The sequence below is a fragment of the Lissotriton helveticus genome, chromosome 11, assembly GCF_964261635.1.
Source record: "Lissotriton helveticus chromosome 11, aLisHel1.1, whole genome shotgun sequence".
NCBI lineage: Eukaryota > Metazoa > Chordata > Amphibia > Caudata > Salamandridae > Lissotriton > Lissotriton helveticus.
In genome coordinates this window covers 470,402,206-470,426,527 of record NC_136072.1, presented here as the reverse complement: position 1 = coordinate 470,426,527, position 24,322 = coordinate 470,402,206, and the positions used below count along the sequence as shown (strand labels likewise).

The following is a 24,322-nucleotide window of genomic DNA, read 5'->3' as shown; positions in this document are numbered from 1 at the left end:
CGTTTTCCATAAATCAGGGTCAGGTGGCTTGAGAGACTTCCACCTCATTGTAATGGCACGCTTAGCAAGCAGCATCGCTATATCAGTAAAACGTGTCGCAACGCTTCTCTTACGTGCTGTAGGACCCAACCCCAGAAGCGTGCATTCCATGGTGAGTGGCTGCATCAATGCACCTGCGTCCGTAAGTGTATCATTAACAGTAGTCCAGAAATAGCCCAATTTGGGGCAACTCCACAACATATGTATCAGTGACGCATCATCTATAGCGCATCTAGGGCAGGTGTCAGTGGCGTTGGGAAAAATGGCATGCAACCGGTGTGGCGTTAGGTAAGCTCTATGCAGGACCATTAGTTGGATGAATTTAAATTTAGGGTTTCTAGCTACCTTTTTGGGGAATTGAAGGATCCTCTCCCATTCCTTGTCCCGTAATGGCCTCCCAACGTCCTCTTCCCACTTGGTCCTGAGAGGGGACAGTGAAACCGCTCGACCCGCTCTAATGCCAGCAGTAAGCCATTTTGTCAGATGGCTTCCCGTTCCCATGAGGTACTGCATCGTCAGCAAGGGGTTCGTGGGTGGTTCTACCCCCCCAGGCGCCCATTGTCCCAGTACGTAGCGGCAGATGCTAGCATGCATGAGGAACGAACCCCCGGGTATGTTATGCGTGGACCTCAGGTCTTCAAATGACAACATCCGCCCTTCAGCAAAAAGGTCTCCTACGTGTGTCACACCTGCGTCATGCCATAGCGTTCGTTTGTGTGTCGTGAGCGGTCCCGACCTTAGTGGCAATCCCAGTAGTGGAATTGTGGGGGCGTAAGATGATAGAGGGGTCGTGTATTTCACCGCCTTTTGCCAGTATAGTACTGCAAGTCGGAGAAGCGGCGGGGCATCTCTCGCTAAGTCCGAGTGGGGAAGGAGCAGGACATGTATTCTCCCCTTAGCACGATCGTCATCTACCATGCCAATCTCATGGAGGTTCCTACCAGCAAGCCAAAAGGCCAGCCATTGCAGCTGACATGCAAAGTTGTAGGCCCTAAAGTCAGGTACTCCCATACCTCCCGAACTGGTTGCGAGTTGCAGCTTAGCGAGACCTATGCGCCTTCGCCCTTGTCCCCATATGAGTTCCGTAAGGAGAGTGTCAAGCATTTTAAACGTCGTGGCAGGGATCAGGAACGGTAAATTCGTAAAGTAGTAAATGAGACGGGGAAGCATCACCATCTTGGAAATGGCAATCCTGCCGGCCACTGAGAGAGGGAGTGACAACCAGAACTGTATCTGTGACTTCAGAGTTCTTATAGCCCTTCCAAGGTTGCCGTCAATCATCATGTTGGCATCCCTGTAGACCTGTATCCCGAGGTATCGGAATGAAGTATCCGCTATTTGAAACGCGTGTGGCTCAAAGAGCAGCGGTGTATGCAAGGCAGAGGCGACAAAGGTAAATCCGTAGGACTTAGACTCGCTGATTGTGAGGCCAGATAACGATCTAAAGTCCTCAAATATGGAAGGGATAGGGTCCAGGTCTCCACCTAGGTTACGTAGGTAGAGGATAATATCGTCAGCGTAGGCTGACACTATATGCGTCGTGTTACCTCTTTCAATTCCACGGTGGGGGGCCACAGTCCGTAGTTTACAGAGTAGTGGCTCGAGCGCTAAAATGAAGAGGAGTGGGGAGAGGGGGCAGCCTTGTCTCATGCCCCGCGCAATAACTATGGGATCCGAGATGCAGCTGGACGTGCGCACCCGGGCCATGGGGCGTGTGTATAGCAGTTGGACCCATGTTATATACTCTTGAGGGATTCCGAATCTCGCGAACACAGCGAGCATGTAATCCCACCTGAGGGAATCAAAAGCCTGCTTCAGGTCCAATGAAATGCATCCCTCCGAGCCTAGGTCCGCCTGATCTCCCAGCATCAGCTGGGCTAGCCGCCTAAGATTCATGGCCGTGCTCCTGCCTGGTACAAAGCCACACTGATCAGGGTGAATCAAATGTGGTATGTATTGTGCCAGTCTTGTCGCTAGAATTTTAATCAGTATCTTGTAATCGGTGTTAAGTAAAGATAAGGGTCTGTAGCTAGCAAGGTACAGCCCGTCCTTGCCCGGCTTTAAGAGGGAAGTAATCAAGGCCTGAAGGGAGGATTGCGGCAAGCATGCAGTCCGTAGCGCCTCCAAGTAGAGGGTATGGAGGCGTGGGGCCAACAGATCCATGATCCAGATCCGGTGTAGAATTCGGCCGGCAAACCGTCCGTCCCGGGAGTTTTGTTTCTGGGGAGGGCACGCATCGCCTGTCTAATTTCCGCGATAGAAATAGTACGCTTTAGGTCGTCGCGTTGACCGTCAGTGAGCTTGGGTAAGTTTAAATCCCGCATGAAACCCTCAAATGCAGTGTGTGAGAGGCAATTGTGGGGGCCGTAGAGCGTTGCATAGTAGTCCTTGAACGCGCCGTTTATCCCTGCTTGTGTTGTGACTAGTGTGTCGTCCTGGTCCAGTACTTCTAGGATGGGGTGTTGTGGCGGGGAGTCACGTAAGATACGGGCCAATAGAGCGCCAGCCCTATCTGCTTGTGTGTGTTGTCTCAGTGTGTATTCCCTGTAGTCCAATAATCTCAAGTCTTCTAGTAGTTCAGCGTGTTTTATATGTGCATCCTGCAGCGGGGTGAAAGGTGTGTTCGTGCCCGCAGCCTCACATTCCAGGGTTGCTAGTCTACCCTCCACATCTCTCAGATCTGCAACAACTGCTTTCCTCATGCCCACCTTAGTGGCCATCGCTTCCCCCCTAATGTAAACCTTAAAGGCATCCCATTCCAATTGTCGGGAGCTGGCAGTGTTAGTGTTCGTGGCAAAATAACCCTCAACGGCATCCGCCATAGTGGATTTGAAGACCGTATCCTCCAGTAATTCTGTGGGTAATCTCCAGGTCGGGATAGGGGTCGTCTGACGTCCCCAGTGCCAAGTCAGTTCAACTGGATTGTGATCAGATAGGGTCTTCCCCATGTGCTGAGCCTGGATAACCAACCCTAGGAAGGAACGGGAGCAAAAAATTCGGTCTATCCTGGTGTGGAGATTGTGGGGGGGGGAGTAAAAGGTGTATTCTCTGTCTTGTGGATGCGTACATCTCCATGTGTCTGCTAGGTCCCATCCCTCCGCCCATTACGTCAGTGCCTCTGCCTGTCGCCTGCTCTCCGTGGCATGCAGTGGGGGGTGTGATCTGTCCATGGCTACATCCAACACAGCAGTGAAATCCCCTCCCACCACCCATTGGTGCTCTGCCCAATCCGCAATGACCCTGTTGACAGCAATCAAAAAATCCTGCTGTCCCGAATTTGGGGAGTACACACAGCCAAGCACGACAGTAGCCCCATCCAGTAACCCCCTCACAAAGACATATCTACCCTCTTTGTCAATTCGTTGCTCCAGAGGCTTAAAGGGAACAGAATTACGGAGCCAGATAGCAGCCCCCCTAGAGAATGCAGAGTAGGACGTAGCAAAAAACTGGCCTTTCCACTTCTTATGTAATTTCACACTCTCAGCACAGTTCAGGTGGGTCTCTTGCAGGCAGGCCATCATGACGCCCCTTCGGTTCAGTTGTGCGAGTATCCTGTGTCGTTTATGAATCGAGCCCATGCCCCGCTCATTCCAGGTGCATAAACTATAAACGTTAAGTGGTCCCATGTCTGGTCGTGTATTTCAGTAGGAATGTGCATGTGGGCGCGCGTACCTGGTACTTCTTCTTGCATAGGAGGAGTGTCAAACTAACAATCAGTCCCTGAATACTAAGGTCCCCAGGCCAACGGGCTCGAGGTCCAAACCATGATGCCCAACCGGGGCAAAAGTCAAACAGTTTCATGTGCCTGCGGTGGGGGGCGTAGGCTGTTGTCGCCGTACCTGTACTGGCCTGCGGTGGCACGGCAGCCCTTAGTAAAGCAATCCCTTGAGCAGCTCACCCGAATGCAATGAATAATACAGTCTATACGTTACCACCTGGAGTGCGATCACGATGTCAATGTTAAAATTCTTCCGCCGTCTGCGCCGTGATCTTCGGGAAGAGTTGGACGCTGCTTGCCGACCCCGAAACCTCAGTGCGTGTGTCGGAGTTGCTGATCAGGTCTCTAGGTGTGCCCGCATCATGGGCGGCGAGCGCCTCTTTCGTTAGTTGCATCACTGGTGAGGGGCCTTCTGGATGGGTCGCAGCGGTCGCATCCGTTGGTGACGTCCTCTGCGGCGGGGCTTGTGGAGTCTCGGAAGAGGTACTTCGCCGATCTGAGTGAGGCTTGTGACCCTTACCGTTGGTGGCCAGGAAGGGGTCCTGCGAGGTAGGCGGAGTCAACGTCACCTCCATCCACTCTGCCGCATCCTCCGGTGAGTCAAAGAAGTATGACTTGTTATTGTGCAGTACTTTAAGGCATGCAGGGAATAGAAGGGCATACTTCAAGTCTCTTTCACGCAACTTGCGTTTCACTCCCAGAAATGTGGATCTGGCTCGTTGGACTGTGGGCGTGAAGTCAGGATATACGGAGATATTCTTGTCCTCATAGCGGATAGGAGCCTTCTCCCGGGCCACGCGTAGCACAGTGTCGCGGTCTTTGTAGTGGAGGAGGCGTGCGATCAAAGGGCGCGGGGCGCTCCTGGTTGCGGTGGTTTGGACGGCATCCGGTGCGCTCTCTCCACGCTGTACAGTGCTGTAAGATCTTGTGGGCCCACTAGTTGACGTAGCCAGTCTTCCACAAACTGGGTGGGGTTCCTCCCTTCGCTTTGCTCTGGAATGCCTAAGATGCGGACGTTATTGCGGCGGGCACGTCCTTCCGCATCATCCACCTTGTCCCATAGCTGCCGTGGTTGTTTCTCTACGCCTTCCAGTTTTGCGGAGTGTTCCGTTTGTTGGGGTATGAGGTCGTTCAGTGCGAGTTTCTGTTCGGAGACCCTCTCAGCAAGTTTATTGTGGTCCGCATGGAGCAACGAGAGTCCAGTCGCCATATTGTCTATACGCGTTTCCAATGCCTCCCTCGTGGCCCGTATTTCATTTAGGATGAGATCTAGTTTGGCGTCCTGGGACCCCTTCCCAGTCGGTGGAATGACGTCCATAGTCGAGGAGGAAAGAGGGTCCTCTGATCCGGTGGATTGCATGTCCGTTGACGCACCGGGGTCCTGGGCTCTGCCCCTGTTTCACCCCATCGACCTAGTATGCAGAGCGGCGTTGGGGTGGGCGCGTTTCCGTCCTCCGAGGAAAGGTTCTCCGCGTGGTCACCGAGATTCCAGGCGGGGAGGGCGATAGGAGGGGCGGCCCCCCGGCGTTGGAAGGGGCCAAGTGTGGCGCAGAAGAGATAGCACCCCCCGGCCTGCTGTCGCCGCGTCCTGGGTGACCTCTGAGTAGTCGCCGCAGTGGTCCTGGCGTGGCAATAAATGGGCAAGCGGCCACAGGAGGGGGGGGGGGGGGAACACCAGAGGCAGAACAGTGATAATGCGCTCCACTCCTGTCCCAGCGAGGGCTGCCTTCGCGGACTATATTGAGCCACGTGGGTTCCCCCGTATCTGGACCCCTCCCCGCTGGTTCGTGGCCCCAATGGTAGCGTGGCTATAGGTGCTGCGTGGATTCCTCGTCCCCACCTTGGGGCCACGTCCCCTCCGCCGCCCCCAATGGATCTGAGGCGATGTTGACGTCTTCCACGTCCCTTTCGGAGCCGCCGTCGGCCAGGGAGTAGGCAAGATGGCGCTCGTGACGTCTCCCTGGTGCAGGGGCCTGCTGGGCCGCCGACGATGGTATGCGCAGTGATAGAAGGACCCAGGTCTCCACCGGTCTCCACTGAGCTCGTCCGGCGGTCCCCGGAGCCCATTTCTGGCGCCCTCGCAGTTATCCAGGAGGCGCAGCGCAGGCCGACGCTCCTCCGATCAGAAGTAGGGTATGCAGGGGCAGCGCGGGTCTCGGTTGTCCACCGGCGATGTAAGAGCCGGTCCTGGTGGGTGCAGGATGAGTCGCCGGTAGTCCGGGTGTAATGCGGGTAGTTCAGTGCCCTGGCGCCCGGCCGGTATCTCGTTGGCGGCCCGCCGGTAAGCCGCGGCAGTCCGGCCCCGGGGTTAATCGAGGCCGCGGCTTCTCTGCACGCAGCAGGCCCCAGAGGTCGCCGCGACTTTCCAGACCGTAGGCGGCGTCCGGCGGGGTCCACGCTCAGTTACTGCTCTCCGCTCATCCGCCGCAGGTCCGGGCAAGAAAGTGGGGTGGTTGCAGTAAGGGATGACAGGATTGATAGCGAGTGTAGTAAGGGCGAAGACGGAGCTACTGCGCTACACGTCGGCCATGCACGGCTCTTGGCCACGCCCCCCCAGCAACACCCCTTTTACATGGCAAGCTATTTCAGAGTGAGCAGTCTGTTGTTAGTGCTGCAGGTGCACCGAATGCAAGTCCGTCTGCACTCATACACACCCAGATGGTGCAAGGGTCCGTATTCCTGGTCCATCAAACTCTGAGTTCAAATGCTTCTCAGGACCAGAGGTAATTGCATGTCGGCCAGTCCCCTTGATGTGCTGTGGTCATTCGATTGAGGCTTACTGTAAATACTGTGACTTTTCGTTTACTAAACAGACTTTCAACTTACCAATGATAAGTCAGTTGCAAGTAAAAAATAAAGCATCTAAAATGGTTTATATGACTTGTAGATATATGGTAACATAAACTGAATATTTTTAGCTTTATGATAGACTGTGAGCCAGATGCCTTATTTTTAACAGAGACGTGGCTAAAGGAAGATTCGGTCCCTGATATTTTACAAGCTGAATGTTGCCATAGTCTAGCCTTGACATAATTAAGGCTTGGATCACCATTCGTTGAGTGGGCCCAGGCAAGATCCAAAGTATTTCACGGAGCCATTTAAGAATGGTAAAGAAAATTGATGCAGTCTTAGCTACTTGCTGTCTCATGGACAGCTGATCATCAACCACCATGCCCTAATTGCGTGCAGTTTGCACCGGCTGGGGAAGTTCACCCATTTCTGGTGGCCAGTGGCAAGGGCCCCAGAGATCTTCATCTTTCCCCATGATCAACACATCCATCTTTCCACCATTTAACTTTAACCAGTTAGTGTGCATTTAGCTGGCTATTTTATGCAGCCCTACTTGTAAAGCTGAAGCAGTGGAGGTTTTATTAGAGGATAGAGAAAAGAGAAGCTGGGTGTCATCCGCATAAGAGAAGATAGACAACCCAGCTTCTTCCGCAATGGTAGCTAAAGGGCTAACATTGAGATTGAATAACACAGGGCTAAGAATCGAGCCCTGTGGTACTCCATATGGAGATGCATAGGTCTCAGAGCTAGCGGATGAGGAAAAGACCTGGAAAGTCCTTCCGGTGAGAAAGTTTTTGATCCAATCCAGGGCTGAGCCAACAATCCCCAGAGACTGGAGTGCTAAATACACTACCCTAGCTCCCCAGACCCTCACTCATCCTTACAGCTTAAAGAGAATATCTCCGCCAAAGAGCTCTATTGCGGGGCACGTGGTACATTGCAGCGACGGCCTGAGAGGAGCTAAGCCGTATGATAAAGCATGACACACACTTGGGTGTGTGAGGGCTCAATCTTCCAATCACTAAATTTTCCAACTACACCCTACTCTATCTCTCTTTTGACAGGAATAGCTACCATCCACTTGTATGAGTATACAACTTACTCAATGAGTGCTATGCCCAGCTCATTTGGAAGGTCACATCCTTGACCCGGTATTTTAAAATTTAGATAATTTGGAGGTTGGAGATCTAATTCCTCTGATCTGATCATTCGGCCATCCCAATGTCAATAATGGCTATGGAGATTAAAGATGGCTGCATGCCTCCACCTTCATAGTCGAGATGGTGGGCCAAGCTTGTTCTTGATCAGTTCTGTCAAGTGCTAGATAACACGAAATCCACTTTGGATAATGATATAGGCAAGGCCAATGAAGCAGCCAACAGCTGGATAGTAAAGGCACTAGACCAAACAGTCCCTTTAACTAAACGGTTGTCACCCAGACTAAAGCCACCAGCCAGTTGGTTTAATAGTAAGCTGTCCGGCATGAAGAAAAAGTGCAAGCATTCGGAACTTCTACAACAGAAAGCTTACGATCTGACATGTAAACTAAATTTAAAAATCTATCATCAATCAATCAGGCAAACTCGCAAGGAGTTTTTTGCGGAGAAAATTCAGAATGCAGCGAACAATTCTAGAGATATTTTTTCTGTAGTCAAATCATTAACTACACTATTGTCAGTCTTCCCCACAGTCCTGCCTTCTGTCGATTGATGTAATGATTTAGCCTCTTTCTTTTATCAAAAGTAAGCACTATATATGCTACTTTCCTGGTGGAAGCAGGAAACATTCCTCGCCTAAGTACTTGGCCTATTACACCTGATGTGACTCCCTGCCTTTTGAAATTTGTATTCATTTAGTTGTCAGAAATTACATCTCCTTGTTCCTCTGTCAAATTAGGCTCCCCTCTGCATCCTGCACCTCCATATATTTTGGAGCAAGGCGCTGCATCCATCTATACAGTTGTATGTGCACTGTTGAACTTTTCTTTGATTACTGGTTCTGTTCTCCAGGATTGGAAACATTCGATGGTAGTTATGCTACTGAAAATATATTTGCTTGATCCCCTCACGCTTGAAAATTACAGCTCAATCTCTTTGTTGCTTTTCTATGCTAAAATTGTGGAGAAGCATGTTAATAAACAGCTTTCAAAGTTTTTAGAATCTAACATATTCTTTTCTCCGGGTTAAAAAATAGCTTGGGTCTCTCAAGGGGTTTAACATTTTCTCTCAGATAGTGCAACCCGGCGATATTGGACCTATTGTCCAAATTATTTCAAAAAGTCCCGAATAACTAGTCTATTAAGACTTAGATCCTCCTTTAACCAAACAGCACACCATAACAAAAGAGGTCGCAAACGAATAAAATCAGCGATATAGCGCATACCAAGCTCTTTGTATAAGATCTCAGAAGGCATGCATTGCCCTGCCCCAAGGAGGCCCCTTAACATCCCCTCAGCATATGACGAGGGTCCGCACAGCACTCGAGAATTCTCTGGCGAACGCGAGTTGGACATTGTTGAAGCATGACACCCAGGGTGTATAAGATGGGTGGAAGCACAGTTGAGAAACTAGTGGATAAGAATATGTTAGATTCTAAAAAAATTGCCTTATCTTAGGGTGGCAGCCGAGAGGGAACCCTTTGCGTTGGGCAAACAGGCATATCAGCAATTTGTTATGGTGAAAACAGCTCTTGGGATAGAACCATAGCTTCTTATTGGAAGGACAAACCAACAATGCCATTTATTGACCTATTTTAGGTTGGGCATTTTTCATCAGCTGTTTCTCAGAGGGCACCTGGTACAACAATATGGATTTGCCACTTTGCACTTGTGATCAGGTCTCAATGTGAAATACTTTGCACATTGTACTTACATGCCCTATATATAAAGGCCTTCGTCTTAAGTTTTCAAGACTTCTTGTTCAAACAATGCCTTTTTACACTGGTCAGACTCGCTCTTTTTTATGTGCAGCTTTTAGCGACATCTAAAATCTGTTTCAGTGTGTCATGGTACTTATCAGGGATCTTCTGCTCAAGAAACTAGACCCTGTCAACCAGCTTCTTTTTCAGTAAACAGACATTTAAAAAGATGGGCTATTCTTGTGGATGTGGTGATATTGATGTTGTTTGCAATGGAGTCTTTTATGCTGTGTTTTTATCTTGGTTGATCTTTATGCAGGACAATATTTTTGTGTTATTATGTTGAATGTTTCTAGTCATGCATAATTGTGATGGAATGTCTTTCTTTTTTTATACATGTATGATTCTTTTTTTTTTTTAAATCGAATAAAGCATTTGAACTCAACTCACCAGTAATGCCTCAAACTCGTTTTAATAAAGTAAAGCATCAAAGAATCATACTACAATAATACTGATTTCAGAACTGTTAGAAGCGGCTGTCTCTAGTTGGCAGAGGTATACACTTCTGACAAATAGGGACACACCTTGTCTAGTCAGGGCAAGGGGATCACACACTTAGATAACCCCTGCTCACCCTCTTGGTAGCTTGGCAAAGCAGACAGGCTTATCTCAGAGGCAGTGCGTTAAGCATTTATGACCACATACAGTAATAAAGTGAATACACTACAAATGGACACGACACAGTAGTATTATAAAAATAAGGATGTTTATATAAGGCTTAGCCCAAGACCAAATAACGACAAAAATATACCACAATCTTAATAAATACTCTTGGAAGGAAAAATAATAGTTCAAGTGTAGTTTCTTCTGAGCACAAAGTCTTTAGTAACAAAAGCAACTCTTCTTCTTTAAAACACAGTTCTTGGCAACAATGTAACCCACACGGGAGTCACACGACGTCGAGGCAAAGTTAATCCAAAGGTTCGGCGTCGACCGCGAGGAGCGCTACGTCGAGCCCGGAGTCGCACAGACCCCCACAACACAGTACCTTGGAAAAGTGAAGCACACGATGATCAGCGGCGTCGAGAAGTCCGGCGTTGCGTCTTCGGCATCGATTGAGCCTCGGAGTCGGGGCGATCTGCAGTGGCGTCGACAGATGTCAGGCAGGAGCAGCGCTCACGAGGTGAAGCAGGATACGGCGTCGGCGTCGATGTCGATGATGATGTTGCAAGAGTGAGCAGCACTCACGGCGTCGAGAGGGCTCGGTGTCGAGGCGTCGGCAGCGGCTTCGCTACTAGCGTCGATCGGGCCCGGCGGCCGGCGTCGAAGGTGCGGGACATGGGAGCTGCACCCACGATATCGAGCTGGATTCGGTGGCGGCCGTCGGCGTCGGGATTGCTGGATTCTTCAGAGGTGCTGGATTTTCAGGTTCCAGCAACAAGCACTTTCAGCAAATGATGAAGTCCTTTAACCCTGTGACTTCAACAGGAGGCTGGCACTCTTCCAACCCTTGGAGATTTCCTTGGCAAAGCTTGAGAGTACACACTCAGTTCCTCTCTCCTGGCTCCTTGGCAAAAATAAAGAAGCAACTGCAGGATTCCCCCAACAAACAGCACACTGGCAGAAGGGGTAGGCAAGTCCTTGGATCAGCAGGCTTCTTGTCCTTGGTTCAGGTTTCCTTGTCAGAAGGGATCTAAATTCTTGGTTCAGGGGTCCTTCTCTTATACCCCTTTTTGGCTTTGATCCCTTTGTCCATGCAGGGGAATTTCCCCCCATCCTGGGTTTGTTGTGGGTGTTGCCAGGCCGAGGCACCTGGCCTATTCACTGTGCAGGGCAGAGTCTTCAGCCGCCCAGCAGGAGTGGAGCCAGCATTGTCACTGGCAGGGGCAGGGCCATCAGTCGCCCGGTAGGAGGTGGGGCCAGGATCGTCCCTGGCAGGCACAGAGCCATCAGTCGCCTGGCAGGAGGTGGAACCAGCATTGTGTCAGGCAGGGCAGGCTATCAGGAGCTACTCTTCCCCTACTGTCAATGCAAATGCTCCACTCACCCCACACTAACTCATTCAGACCTCTGGAGCCACCCAGCTCCTGTCACACGCACACCAAACCAGCAGAGACCAGTAGACAGTCAGACAAGAAAATAGCCACTTTCTAAAAGTGCTATTTTCAAACACAGAGTCTAAAAACCATCCACCCAAACGGATGCGTTATTAAACCCTGAGTTCAGGGATACCAAACTCGATATTGCACCATGCTCTCCGAGCCCGCTAGCATTATAGCATTAATAATCCTGGCAGCCCATTCTAACTGATGGAGAGCAGGTAACCTTACAATAGTGAAAAACGAATATGGCTGTACTTCACTATTAGGACATGCCAACCTTGTCAGGCTTGTCCTACCTTATGCTTACAATGCACCCTGCCCTTGGGCCTACCATAGGGGTGACTAACATGAAGTTAAGGGAAGGTTTAGGGACTGGCAAGTAGGTGTACTTGCACAGCCCGCGGGGCAGTACCAGACTGCACGTAGGTCTAGCAATGGCAGACCTTTAGGCATATTTTACCAGGCCGCTTCTGTGGGTGGCACAACACGTGCTGCAAGCCCACTAGCAGCATTTGTATTTACAAGCCCTGGCACTCTTGGTGCACTCTGCTAGGGACTGACAGTAAATCAAATAAGCCAAACATGGAATTCAATCAATACATCAATTTTACATAGGGAGCACTTGCACTGTGGCACTGATCAGCAGTGGCACAGTGCCCAAAGCAATATACCAGCAAAAACATTGTAAACAGAGGAGGCAAACAGAAAAAAATGGAGGAGAGACTCATGCCAATGATGCCAGGTCTAACACGTGTCCCCTCCAGCTGAAATGTGGGGAGAACTACCCTTACCCTAGGGAGTCCTCATCACTAAGGCGGAAAAATCTGGACAGACCATCAGCATTGGCGTGATCTGTACCAGGGCGGTGTTCCACCGTGAAGTCCATCCCCTGTAGGGAAATGGACTACCTCAACAGCTTTGGATTCTCACCCCTCATCTGCATCAACCATCTGAGGGGCCTGTGGTCTGTCTGAACCCGGAAGTGAGTCCCAAACAGGTAGGGTCTTAGCTTCTTCAGCGCCCAGACCACAGCAAATGCTTCTCGCTCTATCGCACTCCACCTCTGTTCCCTGGGAAGTAACCTCCTACTGATGAAGGCTACAGGTAAGTCTTGGCCCTCTTCATTCACCTGTGCTAGAACAGCCCCCACACCATGCTCTGAAGCGTCCGTCTGGACAACAAATTCTTTAGAAAAGTCGGGTGCCTGGAGTATAGGTGCTGTGCACATTGCAGTTTTCAGGGTGTCAAAGGCCGTCTGACAGGCGTCAGTCCAGATCACAAGTCTTGGCTGCTTCCTGGAAGTCAGCGAAGTCAAGGGGTGCACAATGTTACCATAATCCTTGACAAACCTCCTGTAGTGACCCGTGAGACCTAAGAAGGCTCTCACCTGAGTCTGGGTTTTGGGCGGTGCCCAAGCCAGGATGGTATCAATCTTGGGTTGCAGGGGGGCCACCTTGCCGCTCCCTACTTGGTGCCCCAAGTACACCACTGAACCCTGCCCAATCTGGCACTTACTGGCTTTGATTGTGAGGCCTGCTCTGCGCAGGGCCAACAACACTTCCTGGAGGTGGCGCAAGTGTTCCTCCCAGCTGGCGCTGAACACTGCTATGTCGTCCAGGTAGGCGGCACTGAAATCCTCCAGTCCAGCCAATACCTGGTTGACCAACCTCTGGAAGGTGGCAGGGGCATTCTTCATCTCAAAGGGCATAACCCGGAACTGGTAGTGCCCATCTGGTGTGGAGAATGCTGACCTCTCCTTTGCCCCATCAGTCAAGGCGATCTGCCAGTACCCAGACGTTAGATCAAACGTACTAAGGTACCGGGCAGCCCCTAACCGATCTATGAGCTCATCAGCTCTGGGGATGGGGTGCGCGTCAGACTTGGTGACTGAATTGAGTCCCCGGTAATCCACACAGAACCGAAGTTCTGGTGAAGCACCAGGCGCTGCAGCCTTCAGGACCAAGACCACTGGGCTGGCCCAAGGACTGCTAGAGGACTCAACCACCCCTAAGGCAAACATTTTGGAGACCTCCTCCTTGATGTATGCTCTGACCTTGTCAGTCACTCTGTAGGCCTTGTGCTTCACAGGAGTGCTGTCCCCGGTGTCCACATCATGGACACACCACTGAGTGACACCAGGAATCAAGGAGAACAGATCAGGGAATTGTCCCAACAGTTGGCGACAATCTTGCTGCTGCTCAGGGGTCAGTGTGTCAGAGAGGACAACACCATCCACTGACCCATCTTGCTCTTTTGCATACAGGAGGTCAGGAAGAGGCTCACTCTCCTCCTCCATTCCAGCATCTGTAGCTAGGAGCATGCCCACTTCGGACCTTTCTAAGTGGGGCTTTAAACGATTGACATGCAGGACCCGCAAGGTGTTCCTGGGAGACTTCAAGTCCACCATGTAGGTGACATCGCTCTTTTTCTCCACAACCTCAAATGGTCCAGTCCACCTGTCCTTGGGCGCACAAGGTTCCACAGGGGACATGACCCAAACTTTCTGACCAGGCTGAAGCTCCACCAGAGTGGCATTCCGGTCGTACCACCGCTTCATCTCTTCCTGGCTGGCCTCCAGATTTGCCTGAGCAAGATCTCTGAAGCGCCTAGTCTGGTTCCTAAAGGCCAGCATGTAACTGTATACTTCCTGGGGAGGTTTCCTGGGAGATTGCTCCCAGCCTTCTTTGACCAGACTCAAAGGTCCTCTTACCGGGTGTCCATACAAAAGCTCAAAGGGGCTGAACCCTAGAGACTTCTGTGGCACCTCACGGTAAGCAAACAGCAGGCATGGCAAGAGGACATCCCATTTACGCCTCATTGGTTCTTCAAGACCCATAATCATGCCTTTAAGGGTACGGTTGAATCTCTCAACCAACCCATTACCTTGAGGGTGGTAAGGAGTGGTGAATTTGTAGGTTACCCCACACTCCTTCCACAGAGACTTCATATAATTGGAAATGAAGTTGGTGCTCCGGTCTGACACCACCTCTCTGGGGAACCCCATTCGGGAGAAAACACCCATCAGTGCCTGTCCCACCACGGGGGCCGTCACTGTCCTGAGAGGGATGGCTTCCGGGTACCGTGAGGCATGGTCCACCAAGACCAGGATGAACCTGTTGCCCATGGCTGTCTTGGGGTCCAGGGGAAAAGGTTGGAGGGGAGCCTTCTGCTTCCGCCCGCTTTTCCCACTTGCCTGGCAAGTTTGACAGGTTTTGCAATGGATATCTGTATCCCTTCTCATCTGAGGCCAATAAAAATGGGTGACAAGCCTGTCATAAGTCTTGTCCTGCCCCAGATGTCCAGCTAAAAGAACGTCATAAGCCAAACCCAGTAGGAAGGCTCTGAAGCGCTGGGGTACCACCAGCACACGGGCTGACCCAGGCTCAGCAGCCTTAGGCTCGCTATACAGGAGATCGTTCTCCCAGTAGACCAAATGTGACCCTGACTGATCACCTGTTGTCTGGGCTGAGGCCTGCTGCCTCATACCCACAAGAGAAGGGCACACTCTCTGTTCAGCACAAAATTCTTCCCTGGAGGGACCACCATCCTGCTGCCAGTGGGTCAGCTCGGGCAGGTCTCCCAGTTCAGCTACTTGTTCACCTGTGGGTTCCAGGGCATCCCCCTCAGGGTCTGCCTCCTCGGAACTATGGACCACGGGAACTATGGGGGACGGTTTCCCGCGCCCCCTGCCTCTTCTCTTCATAGCTGGGTCCTGGGCCATACTTTCAGGCTCCGGGACCCCATCAACACCCTTACTTGCTGTCATCGATCGAGTGGTTGCACACACCCACTCTGGCACACCCAACATTTCCAAATGTGTCTCCCTCTCCACCCTAGTCCAGGGGGAGTTCTCCAAATCATTGCCCAGGAGACAATCAACAGGCATGGCGGGCCTTACAGCAACCTGAAGAGTACCCGAAACTCCCCCCATTCAAAGGGAACCTGAGCTACCTTACACTCTCTCTGGGAGTTGTCAGCAGCTATCACAGGGTAGAATGCGTGGGGAACCACCTGCTCTCTGGACACCAAGTGACACTTGACAGCTGTCACACTCGCTCCGGTGTCTCTGAGAGCTTCCACTCTATGGCTATTAATGGTCACCCACTGCCTATATTTCTTAGTGTTACTAGGCAGAGGGGGTGGAGGGACCATTTCCATGTCTCCTAAAGAGACCAGGGACATCTCTGCGGGACCCTCCCCACCAGGGGCAACCATCTCCTCCCCTCCCAGGGCTACACTCACCAACTGACGGGGGGTGCACGTGGTGGTGCATTAGAGTTCTTCAGGGGACCATAAAAACGGTGTCCCACCTGCTTACAAGCGTAGCAGGTCATTGGGCCCCTATGAACAGGTTTACCTGTCGGGGCCTCTGACTTCTTCACTGGGGGAGGCTGGGAACCCTTCCCTTGGTTCCCTTGGGGATTACTTTGGGGCCCTTTCTGGAACTCCCTCTGTTTACCCTTGTCCCCCCCACTCTTCTGCTGGGGACCCTGCCCACCTTTGGCTGAGTCTCCCACTGGACCCTTGTGGACCCTGGTACTGACCCAGCGGTCCGCCTCCTCAGCAAGTTTTCTAGGGTTAGATATCTTGCTATCAATAAGGTGCTGGCGCAGCTCTGGGAAACAGTTATTAGACAAGTGCTCCCAAGCAAACAAATCATAAAGAGCATCATAACTTTCCACTTTGCTGACCTTTACCCAACCATCCATGGCTCTGCAAAAAAATGACACATATTCAACCCACGTAGTACCAGGCAATTTCTTACATTCTCTAAAGGCTTGTCTGTACTTTTCTGGGGTTAGGCCATACCTTAACATTAAAGCATCTTTCATATGAGTATAAGACATCCTATCCTCAACAGGCATCTCTAACAGGGTATCTCTCCTCTCATTCACAAAGCGACCCCACAACCCCGCTCCCCAATCCTTCTCAGGGACCCGGTGGGCCAACAATGCTAACTCATATGCTTTAAACCATTGGCCAATATCTTCATTCTTCTGAAAATCTTTGACTACATCTTTGGGAAAATAAAACCTTTTTTCTGCAGGCACAGATGGGATGCTGCCACCAGAGGGATTCAATTCTAAATTCTTAGCTTTGAGCTCCATTTCCCTCACCATTTTCTCACGCTCAAAAGCTAACTTTTCTCTTTCAAACTCCAACCTTTTGATCTCCATATCAGATTCTCTCCTGCCTCTTGCATTCTATAACTCCAACTGCCCATCTATCTTAAGTTTTGCCATTTCCATAGTGTATGCTCGCTCCTTCGCCCTTTCTTCTCTTTCTTCAGGAGAAAGACCCTTGGAGGAAACACTGCTGCCGGGAGAGGACCCAGGCCCATTCACTGGCACCTCCTCTTCCCCTTCCCCTGGTGGTACCACCACCGCATCAGAGGGATTTCTGGCCTCTGACCAGACCTCCAGGGCTTTGAAAAAGTCCTCCATATTTTTGAGGCCTGTTGTAGGAACTTTAAACTGCTTGCAAAATTTTTCCAGCTGCTTTTTCTTGTAGTCTTTTATCAATTTCCTATCAAATTCCTCCACAACAACAGGGGTAGTGACTCCGGCATCACTCATGGTCAAAACTGGCAGTTTCAAAAATCAAGCTCCAGGAAAGCGGAGAACAAAAATAGAATATCCAACCAAAACAGATTGTGGCTGCGCTATGGTCTGCTTTCACTATGTAACGCACACTAATCACTGCACATGGGTCCTAAATGCAAAGTTCAAATCCTCACCGCTGACCCACCAATGTTAGAAGCGGCTGTCTCTAGTTGGCAGAGGTATAAACTTCTGACAAATAGGGACACACCTTTTCTAGTCACACTTAGATAACCCCTGCTCACCCCCTTGGTAGCTTGGCAAAGCAGACAGGCTTATCTCAGAGGCAGTGCGTTAAGCATTTATGACCACATACAGTAATAAAGTGAATACACTACAAATGACACGACACAGTAGTATTATAAAAATAAGGATGTTTATATAAGGCTTAGCACAAGACCAAATAACGACAAAAATATACCACAATCTTAATAAATACTCTTGGAAGGAAAAAATAATAGTTCAAGTGTAGTTTCTTCTGAGCACAAAGTCTTTAGTAACAAAAGCAACTCTTCTTCTTTAAAACACAGTTCTTGGCAACAATGTAACCCACACGGGAGTCACACGACGTCGAGGCAAAGTTAATCGAAAGGTTCGGTGTCGACCGCGAGGAGCGCTACGTGGAGCCCGGAGTCGCACAGACCCCCACAACACAGTACCTTGGAAAAGTGAAGCACACGATGATCAGCGGCGTCGAGATGTCCGGCGTCGCATCTTCGGCGTCGATCGAGCCTCGGAGTCGGGCGATCTGCAGCGGCGTCGACAGATGTCAGGCAGGAGCAGCGCTCACGAGGTGAAGCAGGATACGGCGTCGTCGTCGATGTCGATGATGATGTTGCAAGAGTGAGCAGCGCTCACGGCGTCGAGAGGGCTCGGTGTCGAGGCGTCCGCAGCGGCTTGGCTACTAGCGTCGATCGGGCCCGGCGGCCGGCGTCGAAGGTGCGGGACACGGGAGCTGCACTCACGATGTCGAGCTGGATTCGGCGGCGTCCCTCGGCGTCGGGATTGCTGGATTCTTCAGAGGTGCTGGATTTTCAGGTTCCAGCAACAAGCACTTTCAGCAAATGATGAAGTCCTTTAACCCTGTGACTTCAACACACTCAGTTCCTCTCTCCTGGTTCCTTGGCAAAAATAAAGAAGCAACTGCAGGATTCCTCCAACAAACAGCACACTGGCAGAAGGGGTAGGCAAGTCCTTGGATCAGCAGGCTTCTTGTCCTTGGTTCAGGTTTCCTTGTCAGAAGGGATCTAAATTCTTGGTTCAGTGGTCCTTCTCTTATACCCCTTTTTGGCTTTGATCCCTTTGTCCATGCAGGGGAATTTCCCCCCATCCTGGGTTTGTTGTGGGTGTTGCCAGGCCGAGGCACCTGGCCTATTCACTGTGCAGGGCAGAGTCTTCAGCTGCCCAGCAGGAGTGGAGCCAGCATTGTCACTGGCAGGGGCAGGGCCATCAGTCACCCGGTAGGAGGTGGGGCCAGGATCGTCCCTGGCAGGCACAGAGCCATCAGTCGCCTGGCAGGAGGTGGAACCAGCATTGTGTCAGGCAGGGCAGGCTATCAGGAGCTACTCTTCCCCTACTGTCAATGCAAATGCCCCACTCACCCCACACTGACTCATTCAGACCTCTGGAGCCACCCAGCTCCTGTCACACGCACACCAAACCAGCAGAGACCAGTAGACAGTCAGACAAGAAAATAGCCACTTTCTAAAAGTGCTATTTTCAAACACAGAGTCTAAAAACCATCCACCCAAACGGATGCGTTATTAAACCCTGAGTTCAGGGATACCAAACTCGACATTGCACCATGCTCCCCGAGCCCGCTAGGATTATAGCATTAATAATCCTGGCAGCCCATTCTAACTGATGGAGAGCAGGTAACCTTACAATAGTGAAAAACGAATATGGCTGTACTTCACTATTAGGACATGCCAACCTTGTCAGGCTTGTCCTACCTTATGCTTACAATGCACCCTGCCCTTGGGCCTACCATAGGGGTGACTAACATGAAGTTAAGGGAAGGTTTAGGGACTGGCAAGTAGGTGTACTTGCACAGCCCGCGTGGCAGTACCAGACTGCACGTAGGTCTAGCAATGGCAGACCTTTAGGAATATTTTACCAGGCCGCTTCTGTGGGTGGCACAACACGTGCTGCAAGCCCACTAGCAGCATTTGTATTTACAAGCCCTGGCACTCTTGGTGCACTCTGCTAGGGACTGACAGTAAATCAAATAAGCCAAACATGGAATTCAATCAATACATCAATTTTACATAGGGAGCACTTGCACTGTGGCACTGATCAGCAGTGGCACAGTGCCCAAAGCAATATACCAGCAAAAACATCGTAAACAGAGGAGGCAAACAGAAAAAAATGGAGGAGAGACTCATGCCAATGATGCCAGGTCTAACACGAACTTTGAAACCAAAACTATTTTCTCCCAAACACACTTTCTGTATCTTGTAATGTGTCAGGAAGGTATAAGGAGTGGTCCAGGTTCCTGCTAAAATACCTCCGGTAGAGAAACCCCTTTAAAGTTAGCACAAGATTTAGCTAGCCCTCTCATGGACCTGCCCTTGACACCTATTGATGGAGAAACGTTCCAAGACTCATAAGCCAATGCAATAGTTTCCCATATCCATCTACTTAAAGTCATGCTCAAAGCTTTACAACCCTGGTTAACCTTACCAAAGGTAACAAAAAGCTATCAGTTTTCCTGAAACTCCTAGTGTGATCTAAGTATGTTAAAACTGAACTGTGCTCTTGACATCCAGAGAATGTAGAGGGAATTCATCCTGTGAGGAGGGATTGGGAAAGAAAGAAGGCAAAACATATCCCTGCTCCCTATGGCTCAAAGAGGGCACTTTCATTAGGAAAACTGGGTCAGTTCTCAAAACAATGCGATCTTCCATAATCTTCAATCCTGGTGGTTTACAAAACAAGGAAACCAATTTGCAATTCTACTAGCTGGTGATATTGCTACCAGGAAAACTACTTCCAATGTAAGGAATTTAAGCTCTACCATTAGCAAAAGCTCTAAAGGGAAACTCTGCAATGCCTTCAGGACCAATGGTAAATCTCAAAGAGGAAAGAATAGACTAATCAGAGGTCTAGAAATAGTAAACGTTTTTGAAGCCTAACCACTAGTTCTGCGTCTTTAGAAAACTCGCCACTTGGATCTTTCAAGGCTTTGATGGCCACCCACTGTGCTCTCAATGCTAAACCTTTGTTACAGCCATCAAAGAGGTATTGAAATATAGTGCCAATAGTAAAATCAATTGGAGAGGTCAGTTTTCCTAGACACCAGCTTTGGAAACATTTCCAGTGTCTAGAGTATGAGAACTAAATGGATGACTGTCTAGCTACACAATAGAACTGGGATTGTTGTCAGTTTAGATGGCCCTGATGACCCTGCTGTCTTATACTTGAAAAAGACCAGAAGATCCCACTGGCCACAATTTAAAATGAATCTTAAATTGTTTTTCATGAAGGATACAACACGAATACCATCAAGCTGAATACCAAAACAATGTCAAAATCAATGTATCACAAGAACAATTTATTTTGCATGACTATTTTGAGTTAAAATCCAACTATCACAATATGCAATCTTTAGCTACTGATACAATATAGAGAACAATAAAAAAAGATTTTAAAAAGATAGAAGAATCCATATCAATTTATGACATATCAGTCCAATATCAAATAGTAAAGGCTTCAGGTATCGATATTGGACAGCCAACATGTGTTATAATAAAGGTCTCAATTGTTTATTCAATTTCTTTATAACGCTAACATAAAGAAGCTTTCATTACGCTGAAGGGTGGATGGAGCAGATATTAGCTGGACCTGGGAAACCGTCCATTGACTGTGGAAAGTGCTTACCTTTGATGCATCTTTATTGATGTGGTGACTGAGTTTGATGATTATAAAGAAAAGGAACGAATAATTGAGTCCTTTCTTATTATATGATAGGAGAAGTAAATGGAGAAATTGATTTATATGAAAGCGTGGGAAACCATCTATTTATGAGGGATATTCAGCATTACATCTCTTTTTTTGAGAAATGTATCCAATGAGCCTCCTTTAGACTTAAGGCCCAAAGAAGAGGGGATACCCGCGAAACACATGTTGGCTGCCAATATCTGAAGCCTTTACTATTTGATATTAGACTCATATACCATGGAATATGATATGGATTCTTATATTTTTGTGTTCTCTACATTGTATCAGTAGCTAAAAATGGTGTATTATGATTGATGGATGAATGTCTAGATTGTTGAATCACTGAGGTCAAATATTCAGGAACACCTCTACTTCTCAGCCACTCCCTCTTTAAACCTCCAAACTGAAACAGATAAATGAACTAGTGAAAGGGCAAATATATTTACTAGAGGAGAAGGCTATATTGGAATTTTCCAATGAGGATCCGGAGGAATCGAGAGGAAAAGAGGGAACCAAGATCGCCTTGGCCAGGAAGGAACCACCACAACTTTCGCTCTCTCTCTCTCTAAATTCTCAATAATAACCTGGGCAATAATTACCTAGGAAGGCATAAAGAAGTTTGAGGGGCCAAGGTGTCAAAAGAACATCCACCCCCATGTTCCTAGAATTGGTGTCTGAGAGCAAAATCTCTGTAGCTGCGTATTGGTGGAGAATGCAAAGAGGTCCACGAATGGTACCTCAAATCTAAGACATATCTCCTTGAATGTTTGACCTGAAAGGCAGAGGACTCTGGAGGAAATAAACTGTTGACTCAGGAGATCCGCTTGCACATTGATTTCCACTTTGCTACATCGGACTGTCAGGGATAGATACTTTACTGCCCAGATTCCTGTCTTTACTGTCACAGATTCAATGAGGTTGAGCTCGAACCCCCTTGTCTGTTGACATAAGCCATTGCTACTCAATTGTCTTTTTGAACCAGGACATATTTGTGGCTGAGGAGATTTTGAAAATTTTCAAGACCTCTCAGATTGCTAACATTTCCCTGTATTTGTGTCAATAATCATCTCCCTTGAGCCATGTGAAACACAGTGTTGCTCCCCAACCAAGCAGACTGGCATCCTTTGTCAGAACTAGAGGGGGTTTGGGCTCAATGGAAATGCCCTGCTCAAGGAGGTATCTTTTAGCCACCACAGGAGTTGAAGTGAGCCTTGCTTTCTCAAAGAAATGTTCTTCTTGAAATTCACTACCTTCTCCCAGGCTTCATTCTGTGTGATAAACTGGTGCAAGGTGTCTCTTAATCTGTCCACTCTGTCCTGAGGAAGACCGACCATGCCTTCAAGAGAGTTGAAGAGAGCTTTGATAAATGTTGTTGTTTGATATGGAATCAATTGGCACTTGGGGTAATTCAGGAAGAGCCTATGACCTTTCAGACAGATCGTCATCAGTTTGAAACCTTGCAATGATTCATGTTCTGTTCTGGCTACCAGAAGCCAAACGTCCAGGTATGGAAAAATGAGAAGACCTTGAAGATGTAGGTAAGCCACTAGAGGATCCACCATTTTTGGTGAAGTGGGACTGAAATGGTTTGTATTGATGATTCCAACTTGTCCACATTTGATGGGTTTTGTGTAAGAATAGGTCCAGTGCCTGGTGGAGTGGAAAGGAATTCTATACTATAACCTTTGCACACCATATATAGGTCCCATGAGTCTGAAGTGGTTTGCTTCGATGCCTCCAGAAAATAAGCAATCCTTCCACCAACTGGCCAGTTTAGGCCATTTCTGACATAGTCAGGATCACAGACTCTCACTCTCTAAAGGGGATCTTTCTTAGTTATCCACTTGAGGTATGAATGATTTCATTTTCCAAATAAGTGAACCTCTTCAAACCGCATTTGGAGGGCAGCATTTTTTGTGCATAATCAGTGTACCAGTCTCTTAAAAAACATTTGTTCGCACAGCAATTATTGCACTCTCTGATAAAGCTGCCACTCTTCTAACATCAACAGAGATGTAAGGTGAAAACTCTGCTTGTTTTTCGAGGATCAAAAAGAGCATCACATTCTTCTCTCTTGAACAGCTTTGAAAAGTTGTTTAAAGTCCTAAAGCATAGATTGACTTGTATATGCTCCATAGATGCCAGCCCTCATAGCTAATTTGGCTTCTTCATACAACCTTTTTAACGCTGAGTCAGTCTTTTTATCTGTAAGACCTTTGATCATATTCTTCTCAGACATCGTAGTGAGCCCCACTATACTGGCAATCAAAGCGTAAACTGACACACATTCAGGAAACTTCTTGAGAACACCCTCCAATGGATCATGTTTAGACGTGAAGTGAGGCATAATGGTCTTGTCCGGATCCTTCCATTCCAAGATTTGCTGATGAATGGGCAAGGATGGAACCTGAGAAGTTATAAATTGACATAGAACAGGTTCTGTAGAGGTGGAGATGGAGTGAAGCCCATATTTGATCTTTTTGTGGAGAGGATTTCAAGCAGAATCGCCTAATCAAAGTGTTTGCCTTTTGGATCAGAAGGCAGAGCGAACTCCTACTCCTCCTCATCACTTCCAGAAGAGGAGATATACACTCATTTTCTATCGGTCATCTTAGGGCCATGTTGGACACCTACTAAAGTCTCCTGAAGAATTTTTATTGATATGTTCCTCAAAAAAAGTACCTTCAGGGTTAGTTAATCAGATAGATCTCATCCTAAGTAGAGATTTAGATCTGGATCATGAATCATCAGAGGAAGATTCCACATGCCTGGATTTATTATGGTGTTTCCCCATAATGGTAAACAAAGTTGAGAAAAAACAAGAAAAAGATCACAAAATGCTATTAACAAAAAAGGTATAAACCTCAGAGTCTGCAAGGTGTCTTACCTTCATCCAGCACTCCTTTCAATATGCTTAAAAAGACATGGAAAGGAAAAGCACATAAGAGAATTCACCTTGACTGATAAATACAGCGTGCATTATCTACTTTGTTACATTAATGCCCTTTCCACATGTGTTTTGCGGACTGAAATCAGGAATAGAAAGATCCCATAAAACGTGCAAGTACCGGTCACGCTGCCAAGTAAGGTGGCTAGTGCGTGCAGGAGTCACAAAGGACCTTGTCCTCAGAAAGTTCCACTTTCCAAAGGAAACTGCACTCCACCAACCTACATGCAATTGGAATGTGTGGTGCAGACAGGATCGCAACCAGAAGGACTGCATCATGCCTTCTGTTTGGTATCAAGACTCTCTCCTCGTCCAGACAAATCTCACCAAA

General features: G+C 48.7%; 1 protein-coding gene across 6 annotated transcripts in view; it reads left to right on the top strand.

Moving 5' to 3' along the window:
- Positions 1-24,322, top strand: part of LIMS2 (LIM zinc finger domain containing 2) — a 470,048-nt gene that overhangs the window by 30,979 nt on the left and 414,747 nt on the right. The window lies entirely within an intron of this gene.